Below are 11,075 nucleotides of genomic sequence, written 5' to 3' on the forward strand. Positions count from 1 at the left end.
GATATAAAATAAGGAGAATTTGCAATGTGGAAGACGGAAGTGGAAAAACAAACAAAACACCCAAGGATGGCCCTAGGGTTTCCTCTTGGGTGAAAAGACTGTCAGATATCTGCTCAGACCTCCAGCCTCCTGCAATGTCCCTAGTACCCCTCTCCAAGTCCCCAGGGGCTCACCTGCGCTCAGGGAGGTCTGACCCTCTGGTATCTATATCAGTATACACATCTATATATGTTTCATATACGTGTATTTTTTTATTGCTTTACAATGATGATATATTGCTTTGTAATTAAAAAAAAACATATTTACATTGAAAATATATTTGCAATAATTGTCTGTGGAGAGTCCTAACCCTCCACAGCCAGTGCCGTATCTATGGATCACAGAAAGTCATGACAAAAGAAAGAATGTGCGCAGTAGATACTGGGACAGTTTAAAATAAGCAGACTTGATATAGCATACTATATTTTGAGGCAATTTTTCTTATAATTGCAGATATCATGAATAAAAAAAGTCAGCTTGAGGATGTTTCAACTGCCCAACAAATGTTTCTGCACCATTTTCGAACATAGGTAAGTCCTTAGCACTAGGACTAGTCCGTGGGGAGATAAACGGCTTACAATAAAATAAACTGTATTTGGTAATTAAGATGAAGTGCATTGATTCCTAGCACTTATCTTTTGAGACATCCTTCTAAGGAAGATCAGAAAATCACACTGCTGAGCTGTCAAAAAGGTGTGGAGGGCATGGAGGGAGGGCAGCAGGAACAGGATGAGAGGTGCTCTTTTAAGGGGTGCTAAAATTAATGGCACTATTTCCACGCTTGTAAAGTAGACAGTGTCATTATAGTGCAATGCAGGTTTCTTCCCCTCCCCAGAGACCAGGGCTTTCCTAGCTACTGGTTAAGCAAAGGTACCGTTTTCTTGGATAGAAGAGTAAATAAAGAGTCTTCTTCAGAATGACTGTGGCCTGATTGATTAAAGGAGGGTGTGCTGTGTGTGGGAGATACCTCCGTCCAGATAGGAGCCTCTCTTACGTGGAAAGGCCCTCCGTCCAGTCCTGCTCACCGCCTGGCCTCTGGGCAACAAGACCAGAGCTGTGCCCAACGTGCCACCTGCTGAGGATGCCAATTCAGCACGGGGCCTTGTGACGTGGGAGGTGAGGAGCTGATTTTTCAGTCCTCTCTTTAACCCCTAACATCTAGATTATCATGCTGTCCAACTCACTGAAGAAAGAATTTGAGGTCTTGTTTAAATTGGAGTTTTGGAGGATATTTAAAAAGACAAAAAAAGGAAACATTAACATCATGGAAACATTACTTTTTAACCACAAGCACAGTTCCCAGAGGGGGGAAAAGAGGGAGTTATGGTAGTTCCGATGCCTGAGTGTCATATCTATTTATATATCTATTTATATTTGGGAGTCCAGAAATGTAAGCACTCTTATGCATGTATTTAAAATATGGATGCTATATACCTAGGAAACAAATATTTTTAAATCTAAGTTGAAGATAAGATGGGATTTATCTTGAAGAGAATAGCAGTGACAAAAACAAACAAACAGAGGGCCAGTGTATATCCACCAGAACTGAACAATTAACTACCTCACGGTGCAAGTACAATTACCTGACTGCCAACAAAACGCTGGGATTATTCTCCCTTAGCCGTTCTTTAACTAATCATCTTCTATAGAAAATATTATCCAAAAGTATGGGGAGAAGCAAAGGCCACCGAATGACGTAGTGAGCGGACACTCCAATCATTGGGCTATGCAGAGTCCGTTTCCTAAATGGATTAAAATGAATGAAATTCAAAAAGAAACTGAAATCCAGAGGGATATTTCTTTCCCCCACCTTCTTAACACCCTCCTGTGCACAGGTGTGGTTTTCTTTCAATTCACTGATCTATGGCTAATAAATTCTTTATTTCAGCAGCCTGCAAAAGGCAGATTCATCTCTTCCACCTTTCTTCCTACACAAAAGTGCCTCTGGGAATGGTGTTTTCTGTGTGAGCTGGTGTATGGGTGGAGACAGAGTGAAGCTGACAGGGTGCTGGGAGGAGACTGGGAGGAGAGTGTGGAGTTTCCAAGACGGCAAATCCAGCTCAATCCACAACGCCTCCTGGTCCCATAGCATCTCAACCCTTATGGTGTGATCCCCGTGTGGTTAATCAGATTGAAAGGTGCTGTGAAACCCCTTTGATTCACCTGTCAAAAAATAATAATAATAATGGGAAGAGTCTAACAGTGCCCCTGGGTTAGTAAGGGAAGCCAATGCAACTGTGCTGTGTGCCCAGGTACCTCCGACCGCCTTCCAGGGGTGGGAGTCAGCCAGCTCATACGGGTTCAGCAGAGCTGATACCTAATTTGTTGTTGAGCTCAGCAAACCGGTTGTTAAAATGGCATTTGTGATCAGGATTCTCTCTAAGGTGGGTGCCTGGGCAGTTGCTCAACGTTGAAATCACAAATTTACATTCCTTACTCTTTTTTAACCTTCCTCTGCGCAATAGTGTATTCTAAGCTGTTCACTCCATCTGCGGGTGGAAAAAATTGCAAGTGAGGACACCAATCAAGAAGCAATATGGAAATATCTTAACAGTTTTATTGTTTTTGGTCAGGTATCAGTTAATATTTTTTTCACTAATATTTAAAAAATTTTTTTATAACAATCTAGTTTTGTGTACTTTCTAATTGTACTTATTTAAGTATGAAGTGCATGAAATAATAAACTACCTTTTGCTATATCATTTTTTTTTATACTTAAAACAGTCATTAGGGCTGAGAACTGGTTGGTAAATTATTTGAATCCCACCACTGCCTCCTCCTACCTGTTGGGGCCTGAAAGATTAGCTGTGGCCCTGGCAGTCCAGAAGTTTTGAGACAATTAGCAAACAAAACCCCACTGAGGGTCTTTGGCCATAGACTGTGTGTCCAAACTGGTTCTCTCGGTGATGTAACTAACTACCATGGGGCAGCTATGAGGGCCTGACTGCCCGGACAAGGGTGCCATCACACAGTGTGATCTGGGCCAGCCTTGTGCTCAGTGCTGTGCATACAGAGAGCAGGGTCTGCTAGTATGTGAACACAGAGGGCACTGAGCCCAAAGTCTCATATACATTAAAAATATAATGGGAGAGATTTTTATCTCTCATGAATATTTCATTCTCCTGCCAGCTAACCATCTGCATATCACAATGCCCCAATGCATGTGTGTGATTTTCTCTGTTGTCTTCTAAAATAAAGCAGACCGCTTCGTGCTTCCTGTGGTTTCAGCCTTGAAAGTTGCTTAAATGTGCATTGATCCCTTTGATCTAATGAGTGTATATTTTAAAACAAAGTCAGCACTGTTGCTCTCATCTATTTGGAGGGAGGAACCAGAACAATGGGGGGAAACCAGGTCAGTTTCCATTGTTTTCCGGTGGCCTGTATCACTGTTCACTGACGTTTTGAATACTATTTAATTTTTGCTGATGTCTTTTTATCTTAGGCTTCATGTGAATTTAAAAAGAGTTCCATTGATATGCAGCCTACTGTGTATTATGATATCCTGCCTGCCCCATTGCACTGTAGAAGCTTGCAGCTGCCTGAAGCTTAATTATGCATGCATGCATGCAAAGCCCAGATGCTTGGCCAAGAGTGTCTCAACTGACTACAGTTTCTCCCTTGTTTTGTTTGAATTATAATTGGGCAGATCTATATTTCTCAACCCATTTTGTAGCTTGAGCATGCTCCTCTTTGCTTCTATTGCTACTTCTGCTCGAATCAGCTGCTGCCAGAAGGAGCCCTTTGCCAATCTAAAGTCCCTCTGAAATCCGAGAAGGGTCACTCATGGGTTTGACAAATCCTTTTACCTACATGGCAGTTTTAAAAGGTACAGAAATGACCCTAGACCCAACCAGTTTTCCTCCAGATGGTTGATAGCTGGGGGGTGGGGGTGGGGGGAGTTAACTAGAAGCTGGCATCTGGGTGAAAACAAAGAAGGTTTAGAGCCAGGCATCTACATTGGAAAGGAATAGGAGGCATAAAGCTTTACACCTGCTGAAAGAAGGTAATAGAGACTAGCAAAAGCAGGTTTGTTAAGCAGGCACATTCTCTATTCAGAGCCTTTTGTAAATGGTATTCCAGTGTATCTAAAGGATCTTGGTCTTCAAGAACAAAGCCTCATCTGAGAGTATGAAACTGAGTATAGCATTGTACTGTATCTACCCATATTAGTGTTATCCTGAGTTGTCCTTCATCAAGAGATGGGCATAGTAATAAGTTAGGAAAATTCCTTGGCAAGTTGAATGGGAAAACTGAGACAGATGGCTGATTCAAACCGGCCTTATCTAGCACCTTTACTCACCTGCCTCCTCCTTTGCTCAGTTATTCTCTTAAGCAGTAAGCCCTCAGGACAACGAGGTTCTGATCAGCATCAAACAATCTTAGGAACAAAGACTCAGGTCTGTTGACCACAGAGACGGAATTTTGGTCTAGAGTTAACATCTAGGTCTCAGTTGTGTTTCAGTCTGGGCCCAAAAATAGCAACAAAACCAGACAAAGTGATATAATGGCTGACATCAGGACCACAGGCAATGACCAGTGACCCCCTTTCCTGGTGCTGCCCAATTAGGAGAGAACACAATGCTGAAAGGACATACCTGTAAAGCTGATGAATATTCTATTGAGATCCACTCCTTAGACCTCTCCTAAAATTCCACCTTTGGAAAACAGTTAAAAACTCAAGATAAAGAACCTAGTGTACACACTCTCTCTCTGGAGCATGCCCACACCTTTCCCTACCTCACTCCCTTATTTTCTAAGGTGTGTATCTTTTCTTTCTCCTAGGCTCAAAAGGTTCCCGGGAGACATTCAACCAGGGAAGCAGCTCATCCCAGGCTAACGCCTTGAACCCGTCTTCCAGGACCCTTATTTCGCCTCTGCAACTTGTTTCCTGAGCCCACACAGCCCAGCTGGCTCACTTCTTCTGCCTTTCTTTTTTTTCTAAAGAGTCAAGGCATTTATCTAAGCAGCCCACTTGATTCTTCCTTTCAAGCGTACTTTCACTTTGCTTAGTAAATAAACTTCCCTTTGCATCTAGAGTTCCTGGCTCTGAATCCTTTCTTTGCCAAACTCAAGAACTGAGATTGCTGAACCAAAGGCCAACATTGCCAATAACAGAGTGACTGCATATAGGACGGTAGCTGCTGGTTCTACCTGTTTCTAAGGAACTGTCAGAGACAGAAATAATGCTTTTTAAATGGAACATTAAATACTTTTGGTCTAGAGTTAACATCTAGGCCTCAGTTGTGTTTCAGTCTGGGCCCAAAAATAGCAACAAAACCAGACAAAGTGATATAATGGCTGACATCAGGACCAGAGGCAATGACCAGTGACCCCCTTTCCTGGTGCTGCCCAATTAGGAGAGAACACAATGCTGAAAGGACATACCTGGAAAGCTGATTGAGCCTGGCTGCTTGGCTCAATGGTAGCGCATCAGCCCAGCGTGTGGATGTCCCAGGTTTGATTCCTGGTCAGGGCACACAGGGGAAGTGCCCACTGGCTTCTCCACTCTTCCCCCTCTTAGTTTCTTTCTCTCCTACATCCATGGCTCTATTGGAGCGAGTTGGCCCCAGGTGCTGAGGATGGCTCCGTGGCCTCTGCCTCAGGCTCTGAGAAGAGCTCGGTTGCAGCTGTGGAGCAATGGAGCAACACTCGAGATGGGCAGAGCATTGCCCCTTAGTGGGCTTGCCTGGTGGGTCCCAGCTGGGAAGCATGCAGGAGTCTGTCTCTACCTCCATTCCTCTCACTGAATTAAAAAAAAGGAAGTATTAAATACCCAGATTAATCTCATTGAAAGGATTAACAACAACAACAAAAGACAACAGGCCCCAAACCAAGATCTAACACCTAATCTCACTGCAGTTTCAACCTTATAGGAAGGTAATCTTAACCAATTCATCTGGAACTTTGTGATTCACACTAGCTAGGCAATCTGCCTAATACCCCCCACTGTCCCCTTGCCTGAAGGTGACCTTGCCTGAAACAATTCACTCTTTGCTTAGAATAACCTCCTTGCCCTGCTGCCTATAAAACTTTCCCATTTTGTAAAGCTGGGAGCTCCTCTCTGTTTGCTAGATGGGATGCTGTCCAATTCACAAACTGCTGAATAAAGCCAGTTAGTTAGATATTTACATTTGCTCAGCTGAATTTTTTTTTTTAACAAAAGTCATGGAATATTTTATGCTTTTGAACCTTAAAAAGCGTTATGGAAATATACTGAAGCTTCAAAAATAAGCAAGAATAAGATAATTAACCATGACACTTTTAAGCCATACAAATCACTGGGTGAGCATTTGGCGTTCAATTAGATGATTTCTATTTGAAGAACAATTCTTTCTTTTTTTAATTTTATTAATTTTTTAAATGTTTTATTTATTTATTTATTCATTTTTAGAGAGGAAAGAGAGAGGGCTAGAGACAGAGAGGGAGAGAGAGGTGAGAGAGACAGAGAGAGAGAAGGGGGGGGAGGAGCTAGAAGCATCAACTCCCATATGTGCCTTGACCAGGCAAGCCCAGGGTTTCGAACCGGCGACCTCAGCATTTCCAGGTCGACGCTTTATCCACTGCGCCACCACAGGTCAGGCCTGAAGAACAATTCTTAACAACTAACATTTTCATCCAGGACACCCTACTAAGCATACTACTATCGTTCCCATTCTACAAAAAACATATGGAGACCTAGAGAGGTAAGGAGGTTTTCCCACAACAGATAGCTTTGATGAGGCAGAGATGAGATTTGAACATAGTTGTCTCAGTCCAAACCCACACTCCTAATAGCTACTATAGTACATATAATTTTGCTTACCTAAGAACATTTGACTCAGATATTCTTTTCAACTTATAAACTCTGTTTCTCAATTATAATTATAATGACATTTGTTACATATACACCCAGTGGCAAACATGATTATCAGCTCTTTACAACTATCCTACGAAGTGGGTATAATTTTTAACTTATTTTTGAGATGAGGTCTCCACACAGTAGTTCTCAAACTTCAGCAAGTTTCAGAATCATCTGCAGGGCTTGTTAAATGATACTTTGCTGAGCTTTACCCCCAATGTTGCTGATTCCGTAAGTTTGGGTTGGGCCCCAAGAATCTGCCTTTTTAACATGTGTCACTGATGCAAGCCAGCCTGGGGACCACACTTTGAGAACCACTGCATAAGGCTGTACTAATATTACTTATAAATAATGGTAGGCTTTATTATCCCAGATCTTTCACATGCATGTTATATATTTTTAATCCTCAGAAAGCAGGTATTATCCCCATTTCATAGTTGAGAGAAATTAGATTCTGAAAAGTTAGGTAACTTACATAAGATCACACTGATGGTCAACAGCAGAACCAGGACCCAAATGCCCAAGCTTCTCTCAATAACCCACCCATCCTTCCAGACCAAGTGGTCTATCAAACTGACTAGGAACAGAGTAACCCCAGGATGTGCCTTATACTAAATGTCAATGCAGTATGATGCACAATAATAATTATGATTCCCTGAGATATATAGAATAATGTTGTCTTAATACCATATTTAGAAAATAAAATTGTTTTGTGTATATTAACAATATGTTTAAAGACCAAGTACGTCATATAGGTAAGAAGAGAATTTTCATGACCAAAGATGCTGTAAGTATTCAGAAGAAAAATTAAGTCAAGACATGAGAATCATCTTTTACTCTACTATTGAACAGTGATGTGGAGAGAAGATGGATAGAAGACCCACAGGGAATGGGTATTTATGGACACATAAACTTTTAAATTTAATTTTCCAAGTTGGATAGATCTAGTACTTAGAAGAAGAGATTAAAAGATTGCATGTTTGTTCACATCTCAATACCAAGTTGGCAGTAATATTTAAATTATAAGCATTATTTCCCCCAACGGTGAGTCTGTGCACTCCAGCCCACAGAGCACCAGGAAATGCATTTGCACAGGGCATCATTCCCTTGTGTTTCATATTAAATAGGAAAATAAGTCAAACTGTCTGAAAGAGATTTTTATCTACCATATTAGCTAACATCTTTTTCCTTCTCCCAGTTGGAATTAAACTCATAAGCGTGACTCTTTATCTGTCTCAAATGTGTCAGTGTAACATAAATGCTAACTCAGGATTCACTAATATTTGAAGCACTTAGTTTGATCTACTTTTTTGAAATTGGAATTTTATGCAACTTTACAGAAAAGAATAAGCAAGTGAACATTAAATTCTTTGTTGTAATAAAGAGAATTTCTTTTTGGCATCAAACCTGCATTGGGGGTTGCAGTGGACAGAACATCTGCCTAGGATGCAGAGGACCCAAGTTCGAAACCCTGAGGTTGCTGGCTTGAGTGCAGGCTCATCTGGCTTGAGTGTGGGCTCATCATCTCAAGCCTGGGATCGCTGGCTTGAGTTTGGGATCATAGACATGACCCATGGTCGCTGGCTTGAACCCAAAGGTCACTGGCTTGAAGCCCAAGGTTGCAGGCTTGAGCAAGGGGTCACCTGCTCTGCTGTAGTCAATGCGTGGGTCAATGTTCCACATCTTCCTTTCCACTCTTCTATTGGGGGTGGGGGAGGGGTTCGAAGTCGGTCTCAGGTTTTACTCATATCAGATGCTGTTCTTTGTAAGGGCAGAAGGAAGGTACTCCAGCTCAGTGGAAAGGAGGTCAGTCAGAGTTAACCAGGTTAGAAACCAACCTGACCGAAAGATCCAGTCACCCTGGATCTGCCAATGCTAGTTTATCCTAGGCTGCCAAGAACTAGCTATTCATAGAGGTGTGAAACAGAACCTAGACTAAATATTATATAAAGTGCTGGGCTCCCCAGTGGTAGGTGAGGTCACTTTTGGATGCCCCTCAAGTGCTGAAGGTCTACTTTTGTCAAGACCAAATTCACTGCCTCTGGAATGAAGATCTACTAGCAGACGTCCAAGGTTAACAGGGCTGCCAGGGTTAGATGCACAGTGTGAGAGACCAGGGTTCCTCGCACCCTGTGAGCAGATCAGCCTAGAGAACATCTGCACTTGACTCATTTCAGAAGCAGGTGTCACAAGCTGCTCTTTTCTGAAAAGTCAATGCAGGCAGAAGTATTATAAACTCGGAATTTATTCATTCAACAAATATTTTTTGGGTGCTGACTCGGTATTTACACTATTCTAGAAGCAAAGGATATAGCAATGAACAATAATACCAAGAAACATATTTTCATGAAGTTCATATTCTGGTGAGATTTTGGTGAGTTTTGAAGAAACACGTACAGAAAAAAAATCTTCAGTTCCCAAGGAGAGAATATCAAACATTTTGATCCATAATTTAGCTAATTGGCGTACTTTTTAAAATGTCAGACCTTGTCTGCCTCATAAATCATGTCCTCCCGACTAACACTTGATGCACATTATTCAGCCTGTTTCAACCACCAGAAGCTCCCTATTTCACTGTGCAGGTTGTTACACTTTAGCCTTTCCCAAATTAATCAGAAAATCCTTGTTTAAAAATAATCAAAGGCCCTGGCCGGTTGGCTCAGCGGTAGAGCGTCGGCCTGGCATGCGGGGGACCCGGGTTCGATTCCTGGACAGGGCACATAGGAGAAGCGCCCATTTGCTTCTCCACCCCCCCCCCCTTCCTCTCTGTCTCTCTCTTCCTCTCCCACAGCCAAGGCTCCATCTGACCAAAGATGGCCTGGGCGCTGGGGATGGCTCCTTGGCCTCTGCCCCAGGCGCTAGAGTGGCTCTGGTCACCGCAGAGCGACGCCCCAGTGGGGCAGAGCATCGCCCCCTGGTGGGCAGAGCATCGCCCCTGGTGGGCGTGCCAGGTGGATCCTGGTCGGGCACATGTGGGAGTCTGACTGTCTCTCCCCGTTTCCAGCTTCAGAAAAATACAAAAAAAAAAAAAAATCATAAACGTTCTCCACCCTAGGTTCCCCCTGTAGCTCCATAGCACTGCTGTATAAGGACGGCCGGAGGTGCGCAGGCTCGCCGTCGGTGGTCAGGTGCTTGCCTTCAGAGGGCCGTTAGACCTCACTGCTGGGGTTTGTGGAGGAAGCCTGTGTGTGTACACTCAGGTGGGCAGTACAGGAGCCCCAGGGCAGCCACATTCTATACACGATACTCTTTTATTTTTCAAGTTTAAATTCCAAAAATCTTGCTAACAAAAGCATGGTTTTGTCTTTCACCCATTCCAGGGATTTTAAAATACTGTAAAGAACCGTAGGGTAGGTCCCCTCCTTCTGTAGGTAGATTTCACACTGTCTTTTCATGGCATCTAAGAGAATCATTTTTTATTGTATAATGTAGTTCATGACAGTTTTGAAATGTAACCATTCAACACTTGTATTTTGGGAGCGTGTATGGTAACAATAAACACACACACACGCATACTGTACAGACAGGGTCGATCAAGATTGAATCTCCCCCCAGGATGAAAGTGAGATATTCGAATGGAAACAGGCAGGTCCCTGCCTCTAATGACTGAACAGTTAGAAGGCTGAGCTTTATCTTTGCTTCAAAAGGCGGCAGTTCATTACAGCATCTGTGTCAGAGACCAATAAAAAAAGCACCAGGGAGAGTGATTATTGCACTCCTCAAACACAAACAAATTTGTTTTCTCACTAAGGATGAGTACAAAGCTTTGTATCCACTAAATTAAGCACATTAACTATGACCCTTTTTCTGGGTCACATTTGAGAATAGAAGAAAGAACAAGAGATTATATATGCTACCTGCATATAATCTATACATATATATATAATAGATATAAATAAAAAAATATATATATATATATATAATATCAGCCACCACACAGTAAGGTTAACTGTTGCTCCTCTGAACACTTAATCTGCAAGCAGTTGATAAATCCCATCCTAAATAGAAATGGCTCGTATTTAGGTCACACAAAGTCATTGCCGTTTTTTAATTTAAACTGTGCACTAGATTAAAACACAAGAGTATTTCAGGAGGACAATTTCGAAGCCGCAGCAATAGGCTGTCATTTGGCGTAAAAAGTTTCCACAGCACACCCCAGGGACATGTTAATCAAAGCTTTTTAATGGATTCAGTCTGA

The 11,075-nt window shown here is 42.3% G+C and overlaps 1 long non-coding RNA gene across 2 annotated transcripts in view; it reads left to right on the forward strand.

The window, feature by feature from the left end:
• Nucleotides 1-5,075, forward strand: part of LOC136336363 (uncharacterized) — a 28,443-nt gene extending 23,368 nt beyond the window's left edge. For both annotated transcript variants that reach the window (XR_010731434.1, XR_010731435.1), the window contains exons 3-4: nucleotides 493-569; nucleotides 4,822-5,075. This is a non-coding gene — a long non-coding RNA (uncharacterized lncRNA). The remainder of the gene's footprint in view (nucleotides 1-492; nucleotides 570-4,821) is intronic.
• The last annotated feature ends 6,000 nt before the right edge of the window (nucleotides 5,076-11,075 follow it).

Source organism: Saccopteryx bilineata, chromosome 4 (genome assembly GCF_036850765.1).
Source record: "Saccopteryx bilineata isolate mSacBil1 chromosome 4, mSacBil1_pri_phased_curated, whole genome shotgun sequence".
Lineage (NCBI taxonomy): Eukaryota > Metazoa > Chordata > Mammalia > Chiroptera > Emballonuridae > Saccopteryx > Saccopteryx bilineata.